Here is a 20,306-nt window from a genome sequence, read left to right on the forward strand (position 1 = left end):
TTCCTTTTCCAGTTCCGTTTATGAACAGTTAGGGATTTACACAGCCTGACTGACTCAGTATAGTATTTCCCACATCTTAAAGCTGCAATATGTAACCTGTTGGGCGACCTGACCAAATTCACATAGAAATGTGTGTTATAGATCTGTCATTCTTATTGAAAGCAAGTCTAAAAAGCGGTAGATCTGATCTACATGAGCTATTTCTATGCTTCCCGGTCTTAACTTTTAGTTTTTGCATCTTTTACTTTCGGTTTTGTACAACAGTTTCAAACAGCTGAAAATACAATATTTTGGGTTATTGAAAATATATTTCACAGTGGTTTAGATGGTACAATGATTTTAGACGCCATGCTTGTTTTATCACATAAACTGAAATTAGGTGAACTAATAGAATTTTAGCAACCAGGAAATGGCGTTGCGATTTCTGCATATTGCACCTCAGTCAAGCCCTTGGCTAACAGAACTAACTGCCACTTTTCTACAGTAGAATATTCTAATTTTGTGGCAATGCGAACTCTGTAAACCCGAAAGTCGGTGCTAAGCCTACTCTGGAGCAGTCCCTCGGCTAAGGGTGATGTTAACTCACATTAGCATGTGCAAGGTGAACAGTCGCTTAGCCCTGGGCTAAGATCTCTTATTATCCCTGGGCTAAGATCTCTTATTATCCCTGGGCTAAGATCTCTTATTAGCTCTGGGCTAAGATCTCTTATTAGCTCTGGGCTAAGATCTCTTTATAGCTCTGGGCTAAGATCTCTTATTAGCTCTGGGCTAAGATCTCTTATTATCCCTGGGCTAAGATCTCTTATTATCCCTGGGCTAAGATCTCTTATTAGCTCTGGGCTAAGATCTCTTATTAGCTCTGGGCTAAGATCTCTTATTAGCTCTGGGCTAAGATCTCTTATTAGCTCTGGGCTAAGATCTCTTATTAGCTCTGGGCTAAGATCTCTTATTAGCTCTGGGCTAAGATCTCTTATTATCCCTGAGCTAAGATCTCTTATTAGCTTATTAGCTCTGGGCTAAGATCTCTTATTAGCTCTGGGCTAAGATCTCTTATTAGCTCTGGGCTAAGATCTCTTATTAGCTCTGGGCTAAGATCTCTTATTAGCTCTGGGCTAAGTGCAGTATGAACGCAGCTTGAAACACAAGCAGAAAGTAGGCGTAAATACATGTCGTTGGGATGCAGATGTTCATGGAAGGCAGTGTTCTATTTGCAGCAGTCGTATTGCTGTTTCAGATAGTGATCATATCTCTCACCCTCAGCCCTATGAAGCAGCCTGCTGTCATGTTTCTCTTTGTAGAATCACAGGCATTATTTTCTCTCCATTTCCACCACTTTACAATCCACTCCTAAAGCCCAGGGGCTGCGTATCAAACGGCTCCCTTCTACCTGGTCAAAAGTAGTGCACTATATAGGACACAGGGTGTCCAAGACCTCCCTGTGATGCAGATAACAAGAGGCAGAACTGAAGGAGCTTCCTCACAGCAGCGTTCTGAGTGACTACACTCAACCATTAACATATCAAATCTAATGATATTTCACACATGCGCCCAATACAACCGGTGTAGACCTTTTACACTAGACCTTTTAAATGCTTACTTACAAGCCTTTAACCAACAACACAGTTTTAAGAAAATACCCCCAAAAAGTAAGATAGAAGACTAACAAATAATTAAAGAGCAGCAGTAAATAACAATAGCGGGGTTGTATACAGGGGGTACAGAGTCATTGTGCGGGGGCACCAGTGTCGAGGTAATTGAGGTAATTATGTACATGTAGTTAGAGTTATTAAAGTGACTATGCATAGATAATAACAGAGAGTAGCAGCAGCGTGGGGGGGGGGGGGGGGGCAATGCAAATAGTCTGGAAAGCCATTTGATTAGCTGTTCAGGAGTCGTATGGCTTGGGGGGAGAAGCTGTTTAGAAGCCTCTTGCACCTAGACTTGGTGCTCCAGTACAGAGAGAACAGTCTACGACTAGGGCGGCTGGTGTCTTTATTTAGGGACTTCCTCTAACACATCTACTGCGCTGGCTGGAGACACTGGGAGGGAGTGGTCGCGTCACTTAGCCTACAGCTTAGTAACAATCCTACCGTCTGAGGGATCACTCAGGTCAAATGTCGGACAATCTGAGGTAACAGACTGATATTTTCACAGAGCTAAAAGAAGTAAATGTGAAAATCGCCCGTTCTGTAATTCCAACTCTGCTGAATACAAAATAGTGTGGAGCTGATTCAGTTCCAGGTGGCCATGCAGGGTCCCTGCAAAGGCTTTCAGACAACCATCCTCAATACAACAGAGGTTGTGAGACAGACTTTTCATTAAAGATTCAATCTGGTTTTATAATGGTAAAGTCCTAGAGGTGGATTTACAGTATATATAGCCTTTTAAAGTACCAACAACTCTACATTATTGAACAACTTGAGAGCTGGAATCTTTTAAGGTGTTTTAATAATTCAGAAGATCGTAGTTTTGGAAAACAGGAAGCGACTATGGGGAGGGTGGAGGGGGTTCTGTAGAAGACAGTTGGGCTCCTCGTGGAGAAGTCTACTGTTGAGTTGAAACGTTTTCTGGAGGTGGAAGTAGTGGACCACCTTGTTGAACATGTTATAAAACAAACATTTTGTAAATGCTGGAGGTCGGTGCGGAGTGGCCTATGGGGGAGCAACCTGTCACTCCACAGAGTAGAGGAGAGCAACCTTTCACTCCACAGAGTAGAGGAGAGCAACCTTTCACTCCACAGAGTAGAGGAGAGCAACCTTTCACTCCACAGAGTAGAGGAGAGCAACCTTTCACTCCACAGAGTAGAGGAGAGCAACCTTTCACTCCACAGAGTAGAGGAGAGCAACCTTTCACTCCACAGAGTAGAGGAGAGCAACCTGTCACTCCACAGAGTAGAGGAGAGCAACCTTTCACTCCACAGAGTAGAGGAGAGCAACCTTTCACTCCACAGAGTAGAGGAGAGCAACCTTTCACTCCACAGAGTAGAGGAGAGCAAGCTTTCACTCCACAGAGTAGAGGAGAGCAAGCTTTCACTCCACAGAGTAGAGGAGAGCAACCTTTCACTCCACAGAGTAGAGGAGAGCAACCTTTCACTCCACAGAGTAGAGGAGAGCAACCTTTCACTCCACAGAGTAGAGGAGAGCAAGCTTTCACTCCACAGAGTAGAGGAGAGCAACCTTTCACTCCACAGAGTAGAGGAGAGCAACCTGTCACTCCACAGAGTAGAGGAGAGCAACCTTTCACTCCACAGATTAGAGGAGAGCAACCTTTCACTCCACAGAGTAGAGAGCAACCTTTCACTCCACAGAGTAGAGGAGAGCAACCTTTCACTCCACAGAGTAGAGGAGAGCAACCTTTCACTCCACAGAGTAGAGGAGAGCAACCTTTCACTCCACAGAGTAGAGGAGAGCAACCTTTCACTCCACAGAGTAGAGGAGAGCAACCTTTCACTCCACAGAGTAGAGAGCAACCTTTCACTCCACAGAGTAGAGGAGAGCAACCTTTCACTCCACAGAGTAGAGGAGAGCAACCTTTCACTCCACAGAGTAGAGAGCAACCTTTCACTCCAAAGAGTAGAGGAGAGCAACCTTTCACTCCACAGAGTAGAGGAGAGCAACCTTTCACTCCACAGAGTAGAGGAGAGCAACCTTTCACTCCACAGAGTAGAGGAGAGCAACCTGTCACTCCACAGAGTAGAGGAGAGCAACCTGTCACTCCACAGAGTAGAGGAGAGCAACATTTCACTCCACAGAGTAGAGGAGAGCAACCTTTCACTCCACAGAGTAGAGGAGAGCAACCTTTCACTCCACAGAGTAGAGGAGAGCAACCTTTCACTCCACAGAGTAGAGGAGAGCAACCTGTCACTCCACAGAGTAGAGGAGAGCAACCTTTCACTCCACAGAGTAGAGGAGAGCAACCTTTCACTCCACAGAGTAGAGAGCAACCTTTCACTCCACAGAGTAGAGGAGAGCAACCTTTCACTCCACAGAGTAGAGGAGAGCAACCTTTCACTCCACAGAGTAGAGGAGAGCAACCTGTCACTCCACAGAGTAGAGGAGAGCAACCTGTCACTCCACAGAGTAGAGGAGAGCAACCTTTCACTCCACAGAGTAGAGGAGAGCAACCTTTCACTCCACAGAGTAGAGGAGAGCAACCTTTCACTCCACAGAGTAGAGGAGAGCAACCTTTCACTCCACAGAGTAGAGGAGAGCAACCTGTCACTCCACAGAGTAGAGGAGAGCAACCTTTCACTCCACAGAGTAGAGGAGAGCAACCTTTCACTCCACAGAGTAGAGAGCAACCTTTCACTCCACAGAGTAGAGGAGAGCAACCTTTCACTCCACAGAGTAGAGGAGAGCAACCTGTCACTCCACAGAGTAGAGGAGAGTAACCTTTCACTCCACAGAGTAGAGGAGAGCAACCTTTCACTCCACAGAGTAGAGGAGAGCAACCTTTCACTCCACAGAGTAGAGGAGAGCAACCTTTCACTCCACAGAGTAGAGGAGAGCAACCTTTCACTCCACAGAGTAGAGAGCAACCTTTCACTCCACAGAGTAGAGGAGAGCAACCTTTCACTCCACAGAGTAGAGGAGAGCAACCTTTCACTCCACAGAGTAGAGGAGAGCAACCTTTCACTCCACAGAGTAGAGGAGAGCAACCTGTCACTCCACAGAGTAGAGGAGAGCAACCTGTCACTCCACAGAGTAGAGGAGAGCAACCTTTCACTCCACAGAGTAGAGGAGAGCAACCTTTCACTCCACAGAGTAGAGGAGAGCAACCTGTCACTCCACAGAGTAGAGGAGAGCAACCTTTCACTCCACAGAGTAGAGGAGAGCAACCTTTCACTCCACAGAGTAGAGAGCAACCTGTCACTCCACAGAGTAGAGTAGAGTAGAGGACAGCAGCCTGTCACTCCACAGAGTAGAGGAGAGTAGAGGACAGCAGCCTGTCACTCCACAGAGTAGAGGAGAGTAGAGGACAGCAGCCTGTCACTCCACAGAGTAGAGGAGAGTAGAGGACAGCAGCCTGTCACTCCACAGAGTAGAGTAGAGGAGAGGACAGCAGCCTGTCACTCCACGGAGTAGAGGAGAGTAGAGGACAGCAGCCTGTCACTCCACAGAGTAGAGGAGAATAGAGGACAGCAGCCTGTCACTCCACAGAGTAGAGGAGAGTAGAGGACAGCAGCCTGTCACTCCACAGAGTAGAGGAGAGTAGAGGACAGCAGCCTGTCACTCCACAGAGTAGAGGAGAGTAGAGGACAGCAGCCTGTCACTCCACAGAGTAGAGGAGAGTAGAGGACAGCAGCCTGTCACTCCACAGAGTAGAGTAGAGGACAGCAGCCTGTCACTCCACAGAGTAGAGTAGAGGACAGCAGCCTGTCACTCCACAGAGTAGAGGAGAGTAGAGGACAGCAGCCTGTCACTCCACAGAGTAGAGGACAGTAGAGGACAGCAGCCTGTCACTCCACAGAGTAGAGGAGAGGACAGCAGCCTGTCACTCCACAGAGTAGAGGAGAGTAGAGGACAGCAGCCTGTCACTCCACAGAGTAGAGGAGAGAAGAGGACACCAGCCTGTCACTCCACAGAGTAGAGGAGAGTAAGTGACACCACCACCACAATGTGACGGATAAGATTGGACTGAGTCGTGAGGCAAGAGGAAGAATTACTGTGTGTTTATGTGATCGCTCATATGAATCCTAATGAGTAGAAATCTGATTATGACTCCCCCACTAACAGAGGAGGCTGCAGAGGGGAGGACGGCTCATAATAAAGGCTGGAATGGAGTGAATGGAATGGCATCAAACACATGTAAACCATATAAACCATGTAAACCATGTAAACCATGTAAACCATGTAAACCATATAAACCATGTAAACCATGTAAACCATATAAACCATGTAAACCATGTAAACCATGTAAACCATATAAACCATGTAAACCATGTAAACCATATAAACCATGTAAACCATATAAACCATGTAAACCATGTAAACCATATAAACCATGTAAACCATGTAAACCATGTAAACCATGTAAACCATATAAACCATGTAAACCATGTAAACCATGTAAACCATGTAAACCATATAAACCATGTAAACCATATAAACCATGTAAACCATATAAACCATGTAAACCATGTAAACCATATAAACCATATAAACCATATAAACCATGTAAACCATGTAAACCATGTAAACCATATAAACCATGTAAACCATATAAACCATGTAAACCATATAAACCATGTAAACCATGTAAACCATGTAAACCATATAAACCATGTAAACCATGTAAACCATATAAACCATGTAAACCATGTAAACCATGTAAACCATATAAACCATGTAAACCATGTAAACCATATAAACCATGTAAACCATGTAAACCATGTAAACCATATAAACCATGTAAACCATGTAAACCATGTAAACCATATAAACCATGTAAACCATGTAAACCATGTAAACCATATAAACCATGTAAACCATGTAAACCATGTAAACCATGTAAACCATATAAACCATGTAAACCATATAAACCATATAAACCATGTAAACCATGTAAACCATGTAAACCATGTAAACCATATAAACCATGTAAACCATGTAAACCATGTAAACCATGTAAACCATATAAACCATGTAAACCATGTAAACCATGTAAACCATGTAAACCATATAAACCATGTAAACCATGTAAACCATATAAACCATGTAAACCATATAAACCATGTAAACCATATAAACCATATAAACCATGTAAACCATATAAACCATGTAAACCATATAAACCATATAAACAATGTAAACCATATAAACCATATAAACCATGTAAACCATGTAAACCATGTAAACCATATAAACCATGTAAACCATGTAAACCATGTAAACCATATAAACCATGTAAACCATATAAACCATATAAACCATGTAAACCATGTAAACCATATAAACCATATAAACCATGTAAACCATGTAAACCATGTAAACCATGTAAACCATATAAACCATATAAACCATATAAACCATATAAACCATGTAAACCATATAAACCATATAAACCATGTAAACCATGTAAACCATATAAACCATATAAACCATATAAACCATGTAAACCATATAAACCATGTAAACCATATAAACCATGTAAACCATGTAAACCATATAAACCATATAAACCATGTAAACCATATAAACCATATAAACCATGTAAACCATGTAAACCATGTAAACCATATAAACCATATAAACCATATAAACCATATAAACCATGTAAACCATATAAACCATATAAACCATGTAAACCATGTAAACCATATAAACCATGTAAACCATGTAAACCATATAAACCATGTAAACCATATAAACCATGTAAACCATATAAACCATATAAACCATATAAACCATGTAAACCATATAAACCATATAAACCATGTAAACCATGTAAACCATATAAACCATATAAACCATATAAACCATGTAAACCATATAAACCATATAAACCATATAAACCATGTAAACCATATAAACCATATAAACCATGTAAACCATGTAAACCATGTAAACCATATAAACCATGTAAACCATGTAAACCATGTAAACCATGTAAACCATATAAACCATGTAAACCATATAAACCATATAAACCATGTAAACCATGTAAACCATGTAAACCATATAAACCATATAAACCATGTAAACCATGTAAACCATGTAAACCATATAAACCATGTAAACCATGTAAACCATATAAACCATATAAACCATGTAAACCATATAAACCATATAAACCATATAAACCATATAAACCATGTAAACCATATAAACCATGTAAACCATGTAAACCATATAAACCATGTAAACCATATAAACCATATAAACCATGTAAACCATGTAAACCATATAAACCATGTAAACCATGTAAACCATATAAACCATATAAACCATATAAACCATGTAAACCATGTAAACCATGTAAACCATATAAACCATGTAAACCATGTAAACCATATAAACCATGTAAACCATATAAACCATGTAAACCATGTAAACCATGTAAACCATATAAACCATGTAAACCATGTAAACCATGTGTTTGGTGTATTTGATACCATTCCTACGAGCCTGTCCTCCCCAATTAAACCAACCTCCTGTGCTCATGAATCACATTGGTGTAGACCTAAATCTCCACTCATTAATCACATTGGTGTAGACCTAAATCTCCACTCATTAATCACATTGGTGTAGACCTAAATCTCCACTCATTAATCACATTGGTGTAGACCTAAATCTACACTCATTAATCACATTGGTGTAGACCTAAATCTACACTCATTAATCACATTGGTGTAGACCTAAATCTACACTCATTAATCACATTGGTGTAGACCTAAATCTACACTCATTAATCACATTGGTGTAGACCTAAATCTCCACTCATTAATCACATTGGTGTAGACCTAAATATACACTCATTAATCACATTGGTGTAGACCTAAATCTACACTCATTAATCACATTGGTGTAGACCTAAATCTACACTCATTAATCACATTAGTGTAGACCTAAATCTCCACTCATTAATCACATTGTTGTAGACCTAAATCTCCACTCATTAATCACATTGGTGTAGACCTAAATCTCCACTCATTAATCACATTGGTGTAGGCCTAAATCTCCACTCATTAATCACATTGGTGTAGACCTAAATCTACACTCATTAATCACATTGGTGTAGACCTAAATATACACTCATTAATCACATTGGTGTAGACCTAAATCTCCACTCATTAATCACATTGGTGTAGACCTAAATATACACTCATTAATCACATTGGTGTAGACCTAAATCTCCACTCATTAATCACATTGGTGTAGACCTAAATCTACACTCATTAATCACATTGGTGTAGACCTAAATCTATACTCATTAATCACATTGGTGTAGACCTAAAACTCCACTAATTAATCACAAAGTGTATTTAGTCACGATAACATCTGTGAAATCAGAACTTGAACAGATCAGAGTAGCAGTGGTAAGTTACACCCACACATCCCTCCCTGGTGAGACTGCTATCTACCACCTGAAACCCCACTCACCTGTACCCAAACGCCACCCTGTTCCTTATATAGGGGACGACTTGTGACGAAGGCCCATAGGGCTCTGGTCAATAGTAGTGCACTATGTAGGGAATAGGGTGTTATTTGGGACGTAATCTACATTTCCGACCGCCATGTATTATGCATGTTCCCGCCCTCGCAGGAGGCGACACCTGCCACTGTGCATTATGGGTATTATTGTCAACAGCTGCTCTGCTCGTCCACCTGCCTGCGCATCGTCCACCTGCATTCACAAATATCCTTTCTGTCTCTTCAGATACGCAGCACGGACCCCAGAGTCCTGCTAAGCTTGTCACAAACAGCTGTTTTATTGACCCATGTTTAAAGCAGGAATAGACCCTTGATGCTACGAAGCTCTTTTGCGAGGGGGAACTGGAGTTAACCCGGGGTTATGGTTCTAATAGTCATTGGTTATAGCTACTAAATATAGGTCTGAAGAGACTCGTATATTACACATATTACCCACACGGCCACATTGCCATGGCTGACACCTCATTCACACATCAGTGTCCATGGTAACTAGGCTAACTATGACTGTACCATTGTCTGATTCATCTCTGTGGCTGATATCCTGAGGTATGGCAGAGGACACCTCCCAAATGGCATCCTATTTCCTACATAGTGCACTACATTCAGTCAGGGCCTATGGTCAAAAGTAGTGCACTATGTAGGGAATAGTGTGCCATTCGAGCCTCAGGCTGGGTTGCAGGAAACGTCTGTTGAACAGAGGGCAATGCAGCACGATGCAGACCTACAGTACAGAGAGTAGGTGACCTGGAAAACTGCAGTAGTTATTCAGCATCCAGTGGTTAATGCTGCTGTGAGGCTGCTGCTGCAGGCAGGGAACGGAACTGAGAGGTTAAGACAGAGCCGGTGTCTCAAATGCACCCTATTCCCTATACAGTTTTTAAAATGTATTTTTGAACCTTTATTTAGCTAGGCAAGTCAGTTAAGAACAAATTCCTATTTACAATAACGGCCTACCAGGAAACAGTGGGTTAACTGTCTTGTTCACACATCATGTCCATATAATATGGAATTATGCTGAGATTATTATATATTATACACTACATGGCCAAAAGTATGTGGACACTTGCTCGTCGAACATCTCATTCCAAAATCATGGGCATTAATGTGGAGTTTGTCCCCCCCTTTGCTGCTATAACCTCCTCCACTCTTCTGAGAAGACTTTCCACTAGATGTTGGAACATTGCTGCGGGGACTTACTTCCATTCAGCCATAAGAGCATTAGTGAGGTCGGACACTGTGAGGTTCGCAGTCGGGGTTCCAATTCATCCCAAAGATGTTCGATGGGTTGAGGTCAGGGCTCTGTGCAGGCAAGTCAAGTTCTTCCACACAAATCTCGACAAACCATTTCTGTATGGACCTCGCTTTGTGCATGGGGGCATTGTCATGCTGAAACAGGAAAGGGCCTTCCCTAAAGTGTTACCACAAAGTTGGAAGCACAGAATCGTCTAGAATGTTATTGTATGCGGTAGCGTTAAGATTTCCTTTCACTGGAACTAAGGGGCCTAGCCTGAACCATGAAAAACAGCCCAGACCATTATTCCTCCTCCACCAAACTTTACAGTTGGCACTATGCATTAGGGCAGGTAGCGTTCTCCTGGCATCCGCCAAACCCAGATTCGTCCATTGGATTGCCAGATGGTGAAGCATGATTCATCACTCCAGAGAACACGTTTCCACTGCTCCAGAGTCCAATGGTGGCAAGCTTTACACCACTCCAGGGGACGCTTGGCATTGCGCATGGTGATTTTAGGCTCGTGTGTGGCTGCTCGGCCATGGAAACCCATTTCATGAAGCTCCCGACGAACAGTTATTGTGCTGATGTTGCTTCCAGAGGCAGTTTGGAACTCGGTAGTGAGTGTTGCAACCGAGGACAGAAGATTTTTACGTGCCACGCACTTCAGCACTCGGCGATCCCGTTCTGTGAGCTTGTGTGGCCTACCACTTCACGGCTGAGCCGTTGTTGCTCCTAGACGTTTTCACTTCACAATAACTTACAGTTGACCGGGGCAGCTCTAGCAGAGCAGAAATTTGACGAACTGACTTGTTGGAAAGGTGGCATCCTATGATGGTGCCACATTGAGTCACTGAGCTCTTCAGTAAGGCCATTCTACTGGCAATGTTTGTCTATGGAGATTGATTGGCTGTGTCCTCGATGTTACTCACCTGTCAGCAACAGGTGTGGCTGAAATAGCCAAATCCACCAATTAGAAGGGGTGTCCACATACTTTTGTATATATATAGTGTATAATAATCACAACCTATGGACTCCATGTCAGCTCAACAGTAATGGAAGATTCTAGCATGTAAAGGACAATGGTGAACTAAAGCTGTTAAAACAGAATAACACAGTGAATGTGACCTCATGGACTGAACTACGTTCTCCAATCCCCACTTTTTTATATCCAGGATATTGTTCACATCCTGTTAAATCTAGAGCTGCATCTCAAATGCACCCTATATAGTGTGGGCCCTTGTCAAAGATAATTCACTACATAGCGTGGGCCCTTGTCAAAGATAATCCACTACATAGTGTGGGCCCTGGTCAAAGATAATCCACTACATAGTGTGGGCCCTGGTCAAAGATAATCCACTACATAGTGTGGGCCCTGGTCAAAGATAATCCACTACATAGTGTGTGCCCTGGTCAAAGATAATCCACTACATAGTGTGGGCCCTGGTCAAAGATAATCCACTACATAGTGTGGGCCCTGGTCAAAGATAATCACCTATATATTTTGGGCCCTGGTCAAAGATATTCCACTACACAGTGTGGGCCCTGGTCAAAGATAATCCACTACATAGTGTGGGCCCTGGTCAAAGATAATCAACTATATATTTTGGGCCCTGGTCAAAGATATTCCACTACACAGTGTGGGCCCTGGTCAAAGATAATCCACTACATAGTGTGGGCCCTGGTCAAAGATAATCACCTATATATTTTGGTCCCTGGTCAAAGATATTCCACTACACAGTGTGGGCCCTGGTCAAAGATAATCCACTACATAGTGTGGGCCCTGGTCAAAGATAATCCACTACATAGTGTGGGCCCTGATCAAAGATAATCCACTACATAGCGTGGGCCCTTGTCAAAGATAATCCACTACATAGTGTGGGCCCTGGTCAAAGATAATTCACTACATAGTGTGGGCCCTGGTCAAAGATAATCCACTACATAGTGTGGGCCCTGGTCAAAGATAATCCACTACATAGTGTGGGCCCTGGTCAAAGATAATCCACTACATAGTGTGGGCCCTGGTCAAAGATAATTCACTACATAGTGTGTGCCCTGGTCAAAGATAATCCACTACATAGTGTGGGCCCTGGTCAAAGATAATCCACTACATAGTGTGGGCCCTGGTCAAAGATAATCACCTATATAGTGTGGGCCATGGTCAAAGATAATCCACTACATAGTGTGGGCCCTGGTCAAAGATAATCACCTATATATTTTGGGCCCTGGTCAAAGATATTCCACTACACAGTGTGGGCCCTGGTCAAAGATAATCCACTACATAGTGTGGGCCCAGGTCAAAGATAGTAACCTATATATTTTGGGCCCTGGTCAAAGATAATCCACTACATAGTGTGGGCCCTGGTCAAAGATAATCCACTACATAGTGTGGGCCCTGGTCAAAGATAATCCACAACATACTGTGGGCCCTGGTTAAAGATAATCAGATATATAGTGTGGGCCCTGGTCAAAGATAATCCACTACATAGTGAATAAGGGGCCATTTTGGACGCACCCTAGGTTTCCTTAGGGTCTTTTTTGGTATTTCGTATTTTATTAGGATCCGCATTAGCTGTTGCAAAAGCAGCAGCTACTCTTCCTGGGGTCCACACAGAACATGAAACATGACATAATACACAACATTAATAGACAAGAACGGCTCAAGGACAGAACTACATACATTAAAACATTATAAAAAGGCACACGTAGCTTACATATCAATGCAGTACATATCAATGTAGTACATATCAATGCAGTACATATCAATACAGTACATATAAATGCAGTACATAACAATGCAGTACATATCAATGCAGTACATATCAATGCAGTACATATCATTACAGTACATATCAATGCAGTACATATCAATACAGTACATATAAATGCAGTACATAACAATGCAGTACATATCATTGCAGTACATATCAATGCAGTACATATAAATGCAGTACATATCAATGCAGTACATATCAATGCAGTACATATCAATGTAGTACATATCAATGCAGTACATATCAATACAGTACATATAAATGCAGTACATAACAATGCAGTACATATCATTGCAGTACATATCAATGCAGTACATATCAATGCAGTACATATCAATGCAGTACATATCAATGCAGTACATATCAATGTAGTTTACATATCAATACATACACACACACTATCTGGGTCAAATAGGGGAGAGGCGTTGTGCCGTGAGGTGTTGCTTTATCTGTTTTTTTTAAACCAGATTTGCTGTTTATTTGAGAAATATGAGATGGAACAGAGTTAGAGTGCACACTACACAGAAATGCAGTCAAGATGCCTCTGGGCTAAAGGCTGAGGGAATGTAAAGAGCATGGACGTCAGGTCAGGAGCAAAGCAGGCACTGAAAGCACACCTACCTCACAGGTCAGGCAAACCCTGGGCTAAACTCAATGAAAGACATTCTTACCAAACATACTGAATGTAGAGCCCCATATATTCAACCAGTAACCCTTCTTTCCACAATAAACAACTACCAACACACAGCACCTGAGAAGGCTACCCTGTTGATGAGACTGAAGAGAACAGCGTTGGAGACACATGAGAAAGGCTACCCTGTTGATGAGACTGAAGAGAACAGTGTTGGAGACACATGAGAAAGGCTACCCTGTTGATGAGACTGAAGAGAACAGTGTTGGAGACACATGAGAAAGGCTACCCTGTTGATGAGACTGAAGAGAACAGTGTTGGAGACACATGAGAAAGGCTACCCTGTTGATGAGACTGAAGAGAACAGTGTTGGAGACACATGAGAAAGGCTACCCTGTTGATGAGACTGAAGAGAACAGTGTTGGAGACACATGAGAAAGGCTACCCTGTTGATGAGACTGAAGAGAACAGTGTTGGAGACACATGAGAAAGGCTACCCTGTTGATGAGACTGAAGAGAACAGTGTTGGAGACACATGAGAAAGGCTACCCTGTTGATGAGACTGAAGAGAACAGTGTTGGAGACACATGAGAAAGGCTACCCTGTTTATGAGACTGAAGAGAACAGTGTTGGAGACACATGAGAAAGGCTACCCTGTTTATGAGACTGAAGAGAACAGTGTTGGAGACACATGAGAAAGGCTACCCTGTTTATGAGACTGAAGAGAACAGTGTTGGAGACACATGAGAAAGGCTACCCTGTTTATGAGACTGAAGAGAACAGTGTTGGAGACACATGAGAAAGGCTACCCTGTTGATGAGACTGAAGAGAACAGTGTTGGAGACACATGAGAAAGGCTACCCTGTTGATGAGACTGAAGAGAACAGTGTTGGAGACACATGAGAAAGGCTACCCTGTTGATGAGACTGAAGAGAACAGTGTTGGAGACACATGAGAAAGGCTACCCTGTTTATGAGACTGAAGAGAACAGTGTTGGAGACACATGAGAAAGGCTACCCTGTTTATGAGACTGAAGAGAACAGTGTTGGAGACACATGAGAAAGGCTACCCTGTTTATGAGACTGAAGAGAACAGTGTTGGAGACACATGAGAAAGGCTACCCTGTTTATGAGACTGAAGAGAACAGTGTTGGAGACACATGAGAAAGGCTACCCTGTTGATGAGACTGAAGAGAACAGTGTTGGAGACACATGAGAAAGGCTACCCTGTTGATGAGACTGAAGAGAACAGTGTTGGAGACACATGAGAAAGGCTACCCTGTTTATGAGACTAAAGAGAACAGTGTTGGAGACTCATGAGAAAGGCTACCCTGTTGATGAGACTGAAGAGAACAGTGTTGGAGAGGCTTGCTGGTTAGAATATCTGACAGAGCAGATATTATTATGTGTTGTGTAAATAACTGGAATGTAAATGGTGCAGTGGTCTCTGTGAGGAAAAGACACCATTTACAAGTGTAGAGTCTGATAGTGATACGCCATTCATTTATACTCATGTGTTGTTCTTACAACCACAAGGTCAAGGTCAATAAGTATAATTTCATTCAACAACACTATTGTCTGAAGTGCTTATGGACTGGGCTGGCCACACAGCCAGAGAATCTGAAAATGGTTCATTCCCACAACACCTCCCTGTAATATCAAATCACATGTCATTGGTCGCATGCACATATTTAGCTGATGTTATTTCAGGTGTAGCGAAATGCTTGTAGCATATTATACACACACACACACACACACACACACACACACACACACACACACACACACACACACACACACACACACACACACACACACACACACACACACACACTAATAAAATATTCACACTATTAATCTTTTGCTGCTTAGATTCTGGGATGACTGTAATAATGAAGTACACATGTAATGAAGCTAGCATGGAAGATACGGATAATCCACTACATGATAAAGGAATGTTCCAGAGGAGAGGAGTTTCCATGGAAACAGTAAAGGATCCATGGGTATCTTGTTTCCTGATAAAATATCTGAAAGTATTAAAAGAGCAACTAGTTGAACAGAGAGTTTGATGAGTTTTTTGAGTTTTCGTATCATCTTTGAGAGAAGTCTGTCCAATCACTGTTTCATACATGATCTGAAATGATCATGAAGGCCTAAAGTTCTATTCCATTCCATTCTATTATATTCCCTTGAGCAATAACAGTCTGGTGGTAGTTATAGAGTAGTCTTATAGCAGCATAAGGTCAATTGGATAATATATGTGCTGCACTTAGCTGGAACAGGAGCATAGCTGACTGTACCACGCAGCTCAGTAGACTATTCACAGAAAGAAAGGTTGGGGCTGCTGCTAGTGAAAGTGTGAAGCAGTGTGCACTGCTGGAACATGGGAGTAGCACTTCAGTCGGAAGGTTAATGCGCAGGTAAAACGAATAGGCTTACTATAAAGTTGTAACAAATCAGTTAAAATACTGTCATATGCCTAAATAGTGAATATCGGCCAGGCTACATCAGACTAATTAGCATAAAGTATTTAGGCCTACTGACAACACAATAAAACAACATGGGACTCACCTTTGCAAAGTTTCTACTGAGGTTTAGATCCCGAGAGACGATAAACGAGAGTCAAATATTTGCGCTGAAGTAATGTGTTATTAGGTGGCGAATAATATAAGACTATAATTTATATTTTGCGGTGTAAATATATTAAAAACAAAGTTTTAAAATGACAACATGAACCTACAGTACTAGCAAGCTTTCTTCCAGTCTCCAGACTGACACCATCGTGAATTGAATGTTTCCGAAGTGCGTGCAGCCGCAGCCAGCCTCCTTCTCAGCTAAGCGGTTTATGAGGAGGCGGGGCGATGTGTAAATGACAAGTACAGTTTCTAATCAGAACACTGAACTTTGGAGGACATCTCATGTTCAGAGGCGGGATTGGGTACCGTTGACAGCATCTTTTCCGTGACGTAGTTAGTCATCATGAGAGAGCACCCCGAATTGTCCCAGGTATGCTTTCTGAGGATGGCTCAGGTTTCCCTTTATAGTGCGCTACTTTTGACCAGGACTCATAGTGCCCACAGGATTCTGGTCAAAAGTAGTGCACTATATATAGGGAATAGGGTGCCATTTGAGGGAATAGGGTGCTATTTGTCATTTGGGACACAAACAAACAAAAACACTTTCTAACATGCGCCCTTTGTCCTGATATTGTCCACATTCTGATTCTGCCCACATTTTCAGACAGGTGTAGATGATTAAAAGACACATTGTGATCTGATTGTGATCAGATCATCCTTAACCACCTCCAGAGGTAGTCCGGCACCCATTGTGTCTGGATATCAATCAAGTGTAAACAGATCTGGATGGTCAAACCGTTTAAATCATCATTATACTGGTCTCTAAAACCATTGACAGGTAGCACCATTGACTAATGGAATTCGTAACTGTCTAAAATGTATATGTGTGTAAATGTATATTCTTTTTAAAAATAAATTATTTGCATACAGGGAGGCACCAGCTAATCTGGTCACAATGCAGACACAGTGGACAGACAAGAGACACATTTTAATACAAAATGTAGAAGCAACCAACCTTGATCAGATAGTGATTGGATCATATTGATCAGATCACGAAACTGACATTTAAAAAAAGGCTTGATACACAACTTCTGTAAGTAGGTAGGCTAAAATGTGTTTGTCTCATTCATTGACCTCTATCGTGCATTCAAAAACTTGCCCGTCTCTGGGATTGATAATGGACAGGTGTTCATTCAGCGTGGCCTACTCTGAGGTAAAGGTGTTCATTCAGCATGGCCTACTCTGAGGTAAAGGTGTTTATTCAGCGTGGCCTACTCTGAGGTAAAGGTGTTTATTCAGCATGACCTACTCTGAGGTAAAGGTGTTCATTCAGCATGACCTACTCTGAGGTAAAGGTGTTCATTCAGCATGGCCTACTCTGAGGTAAAGGTGTTCATTCAGCATGACCTACTCTGAGGTAAAGGTGTTCATTCAGCATGGCCTACTCTGAGGTAAAGGTGTTCATTCAGCGTGGCCTACTCTGAGGTAAAGGTGTTTATTCAGCGTGGCCTACTCTGAGGTAAAGGTGTTTATTCAGCATGGTCTACTCTGAGGTAAAGGTGTTCATTCAGCGTGACCTACTCTGAGGTAAAGGTGTTCATTCAGCATGACCTACTCTGAGGTAAAGGTGTTCATTCAGCATGGCCTACTCTGAGGTAAAGGTGTTCATTCAGCGTGGCCTACTCTGAGGTAAAGGTGTTCATTCAGCATGACCTACTCTGAGGTAAAGGTGTTCATTCAGCGTGGCCTACTCTGAGGTAAAGGTGTTCATTCAGCATGACCTACTCTGAGGTAAAGGCCATTTACTCACCATCTTAAACAGCTACACCAGACACGTTCTGTGACCAAAAGAGCGTCCTCTCATATGAGCGATTACAACCCCACCTCTCGAACTGAGGCTGAGGCTGCGGCTGCAGATGTGTTTGTTTAGTTGTTTTTGAATGGTTTAAGTGTGTTCCTAAAGCCCCGGTTAAACAATCACTGCCCCTTCAATGGTGGGGAATGTGAACGAGGTGGAGAAACTTGAAGCAATAATAGCTTTGGTTATGATGTAGGTTCCAAAAGACCGTCCCCTGGAGTTGTGCAAAACATGGTCTGCTCCCACTGTCACCATGACTACACATACAGGAGCATGATGCATATTTGTGGCCACACCTGTCTCCTTGAGATTATACCTAGTCATTATTCATGCCAATTATTTCAAAGTATAACATGTAAACAATCATGAGCATTACTGGTAATGATACCTTGTTGCCATCGGTCACTGTTTCCCAGGCAATGAACTTGAGCCTAGCCCTGGGTGGTGTGCTGGTTTACACTGTGAATGAACTTGAGCCTAGCCCTGGGTGGTGTGCTGGTTTACACTGTGAATGAACTTGAGCCTAGCCCTGGGTGGTGTGCTGGTTTACACTGCGAAGGACTCCACTAACTTCTTTACTTTTTTAGATGTTTTCATTTGAAAGTTTAACTGACAGATTTAGGACAGATCCATATCCCGTTCTGCACATGTGCATCTTTACCTCTACACAGTTTTATGGTCACCCTCCCTTCACATTTCTCATTGTCAATTGTGAATGAAAATTCTTCAAGTTGTACCGGTGAAACATGCCAACCATTTGATCTCAATCAGTTTCATGGGAATATGCATTTGGATCTTCTTAGTGCTGTAGGTCTACAGTGTTGTTCTGAGTTAGGTCTACAGTGTTGTTCTGAGTTAGGTCTATAGTGTTGTTCTGAGTTAGGTCTATAGTGTTGTTCTGAGTTAGGTCTATAGTGTTGTTCTGAGTTAGGCCTACAGTGTTCTGAGTTAGGCCTACAGTGTTGTTCTGAGTTAGGCCTATAGTGTTGTTCTGAGTTAGGTCTATAGTGTTGTTCTGAGTTAGGTCTATAGTGTTGTTCTGAGTTAGGCCTACAGTGTTCTGAGTTAGGCCTACAGTGTTGTTCTGAGTTAGGCCTATAGTGTTGTTCTGAGTTAGGCCTATAGTGTTGTTCTGAGTTAGGCCTATAGTGTTCTGAGTTAGGCCTATAGTGTTGTTCTGAGTTAGGCCTACAGTGTTCTGAGTTAGGCCTACAGTGTTGTTCTGAGTTAGGCCTACAGTGTTCTGAGTTAGGCCTACAGTGTTGTTCTGAGTTAGGCCTACAGTGTTCTGAGTTAGGTCTATAGTGTTGTTCTGAGTTAGGTCTATAGTGTTGTTCTGAGTTAGGTCTATAGTGTTGTTCTGAGTTAGGCCTACAGTGTTCTGAGTTAGGCCTACAGTGTTCTGAGTTAGGCCTACAGTGTTCTGAGTTAGGCCTACAGTGTTGTTCTGAGTTAGGCCTATAGTGTTGTTCTGAGTTAGGCCTATAGTGTTGTTCTGAGTTAGGCCTATAGTGTTCTGAGTTAGGCCTATAGTGTTGTTCTGAGTTAGGCCTACAGTGTTCTGAGTTAGGCCTACAGTGTTGTTCTGAGTTAGGCCTACAGTGTTCTGAGTTAGGCCTACAGTGTTGTTCTGAGTTAGGCCTACAGTGTTCTGAGTTAGGCCTATAGTGTTGTTCTGAGTTAGGTCTACAGTGTTGTTCTGAGTTAGGTCTATAGTGTTGTTCTGAGTTAGGCCTACAGTGTTCTGAGTTAGGCCTATAGTGTTGTTCTGAGTTAGGCCTACAGTGTTCTGAGTTAGGTCTATAGTGTTGTTCTGAGTTAGGCCTATAGTGTTGTTCTGAGTTAGGTCTATAGTGTTGTTCTGAGTTAGGCCTATAGTGTTGTTCTGAGTTAGGCCTACAGTGTTGTTCTGAGTTAGGTCTATAGTGTTCTGAGTTAGGTCTATAGTGTTGTTCTGAGTTAGGCCTACAGTGTTCTGAGTTAGGTCTATAGTGTTGTTCTGAGTTAGGTCTATAGTGTTGTTCTGAGTTAGGTCTATAGTGTTGTTCTGAGTTAGGTCTATAGTGTTGTTCTGAGTTAGGCCTA

At 42.4% G+C, this 20,306-nt stretch overlaps 1 protein-coding gene across 2 annotated transcripts in view; it reads right to left on the minus strand.

The window, feature by feature from the left end:
* Nucleotides 1-16,611, minus strand: part of osbpl3b (oxysterol binding protein-like 3b) — a 148,941-nt gene extending 132,330 nt beyond the window's left edge. For both annotated transcript variants that reach the window (XM_071395968.1, XM_071395969.1), the window contains exon 1: nucleotides 16,359-16,611. The gene's annotated coding sequence lies outside the window, so the exon portion shown is untranslated. The remainder of the gene's footprint in view (nucleotides 1-16,358) is intronic.
* Between the last annotated feature and the right edge of the window lie 3,695 nt (nucleotides 16,612-20,306).

Source organism: Salvelinus alpinus, chromosome 4 (genome assembly GCF_045679555.1).
Source record: "Salvelinus alpinus chromosome 4, SLU_Salpinus.1, whole genome shotgun sequence".
Lineage (NCBI taxonomy): Eukaryota > Metazoa > Chordata > Actinopteri > Salmoniformes > Salmonidae > Salvelinus > Salvelinus alpinus.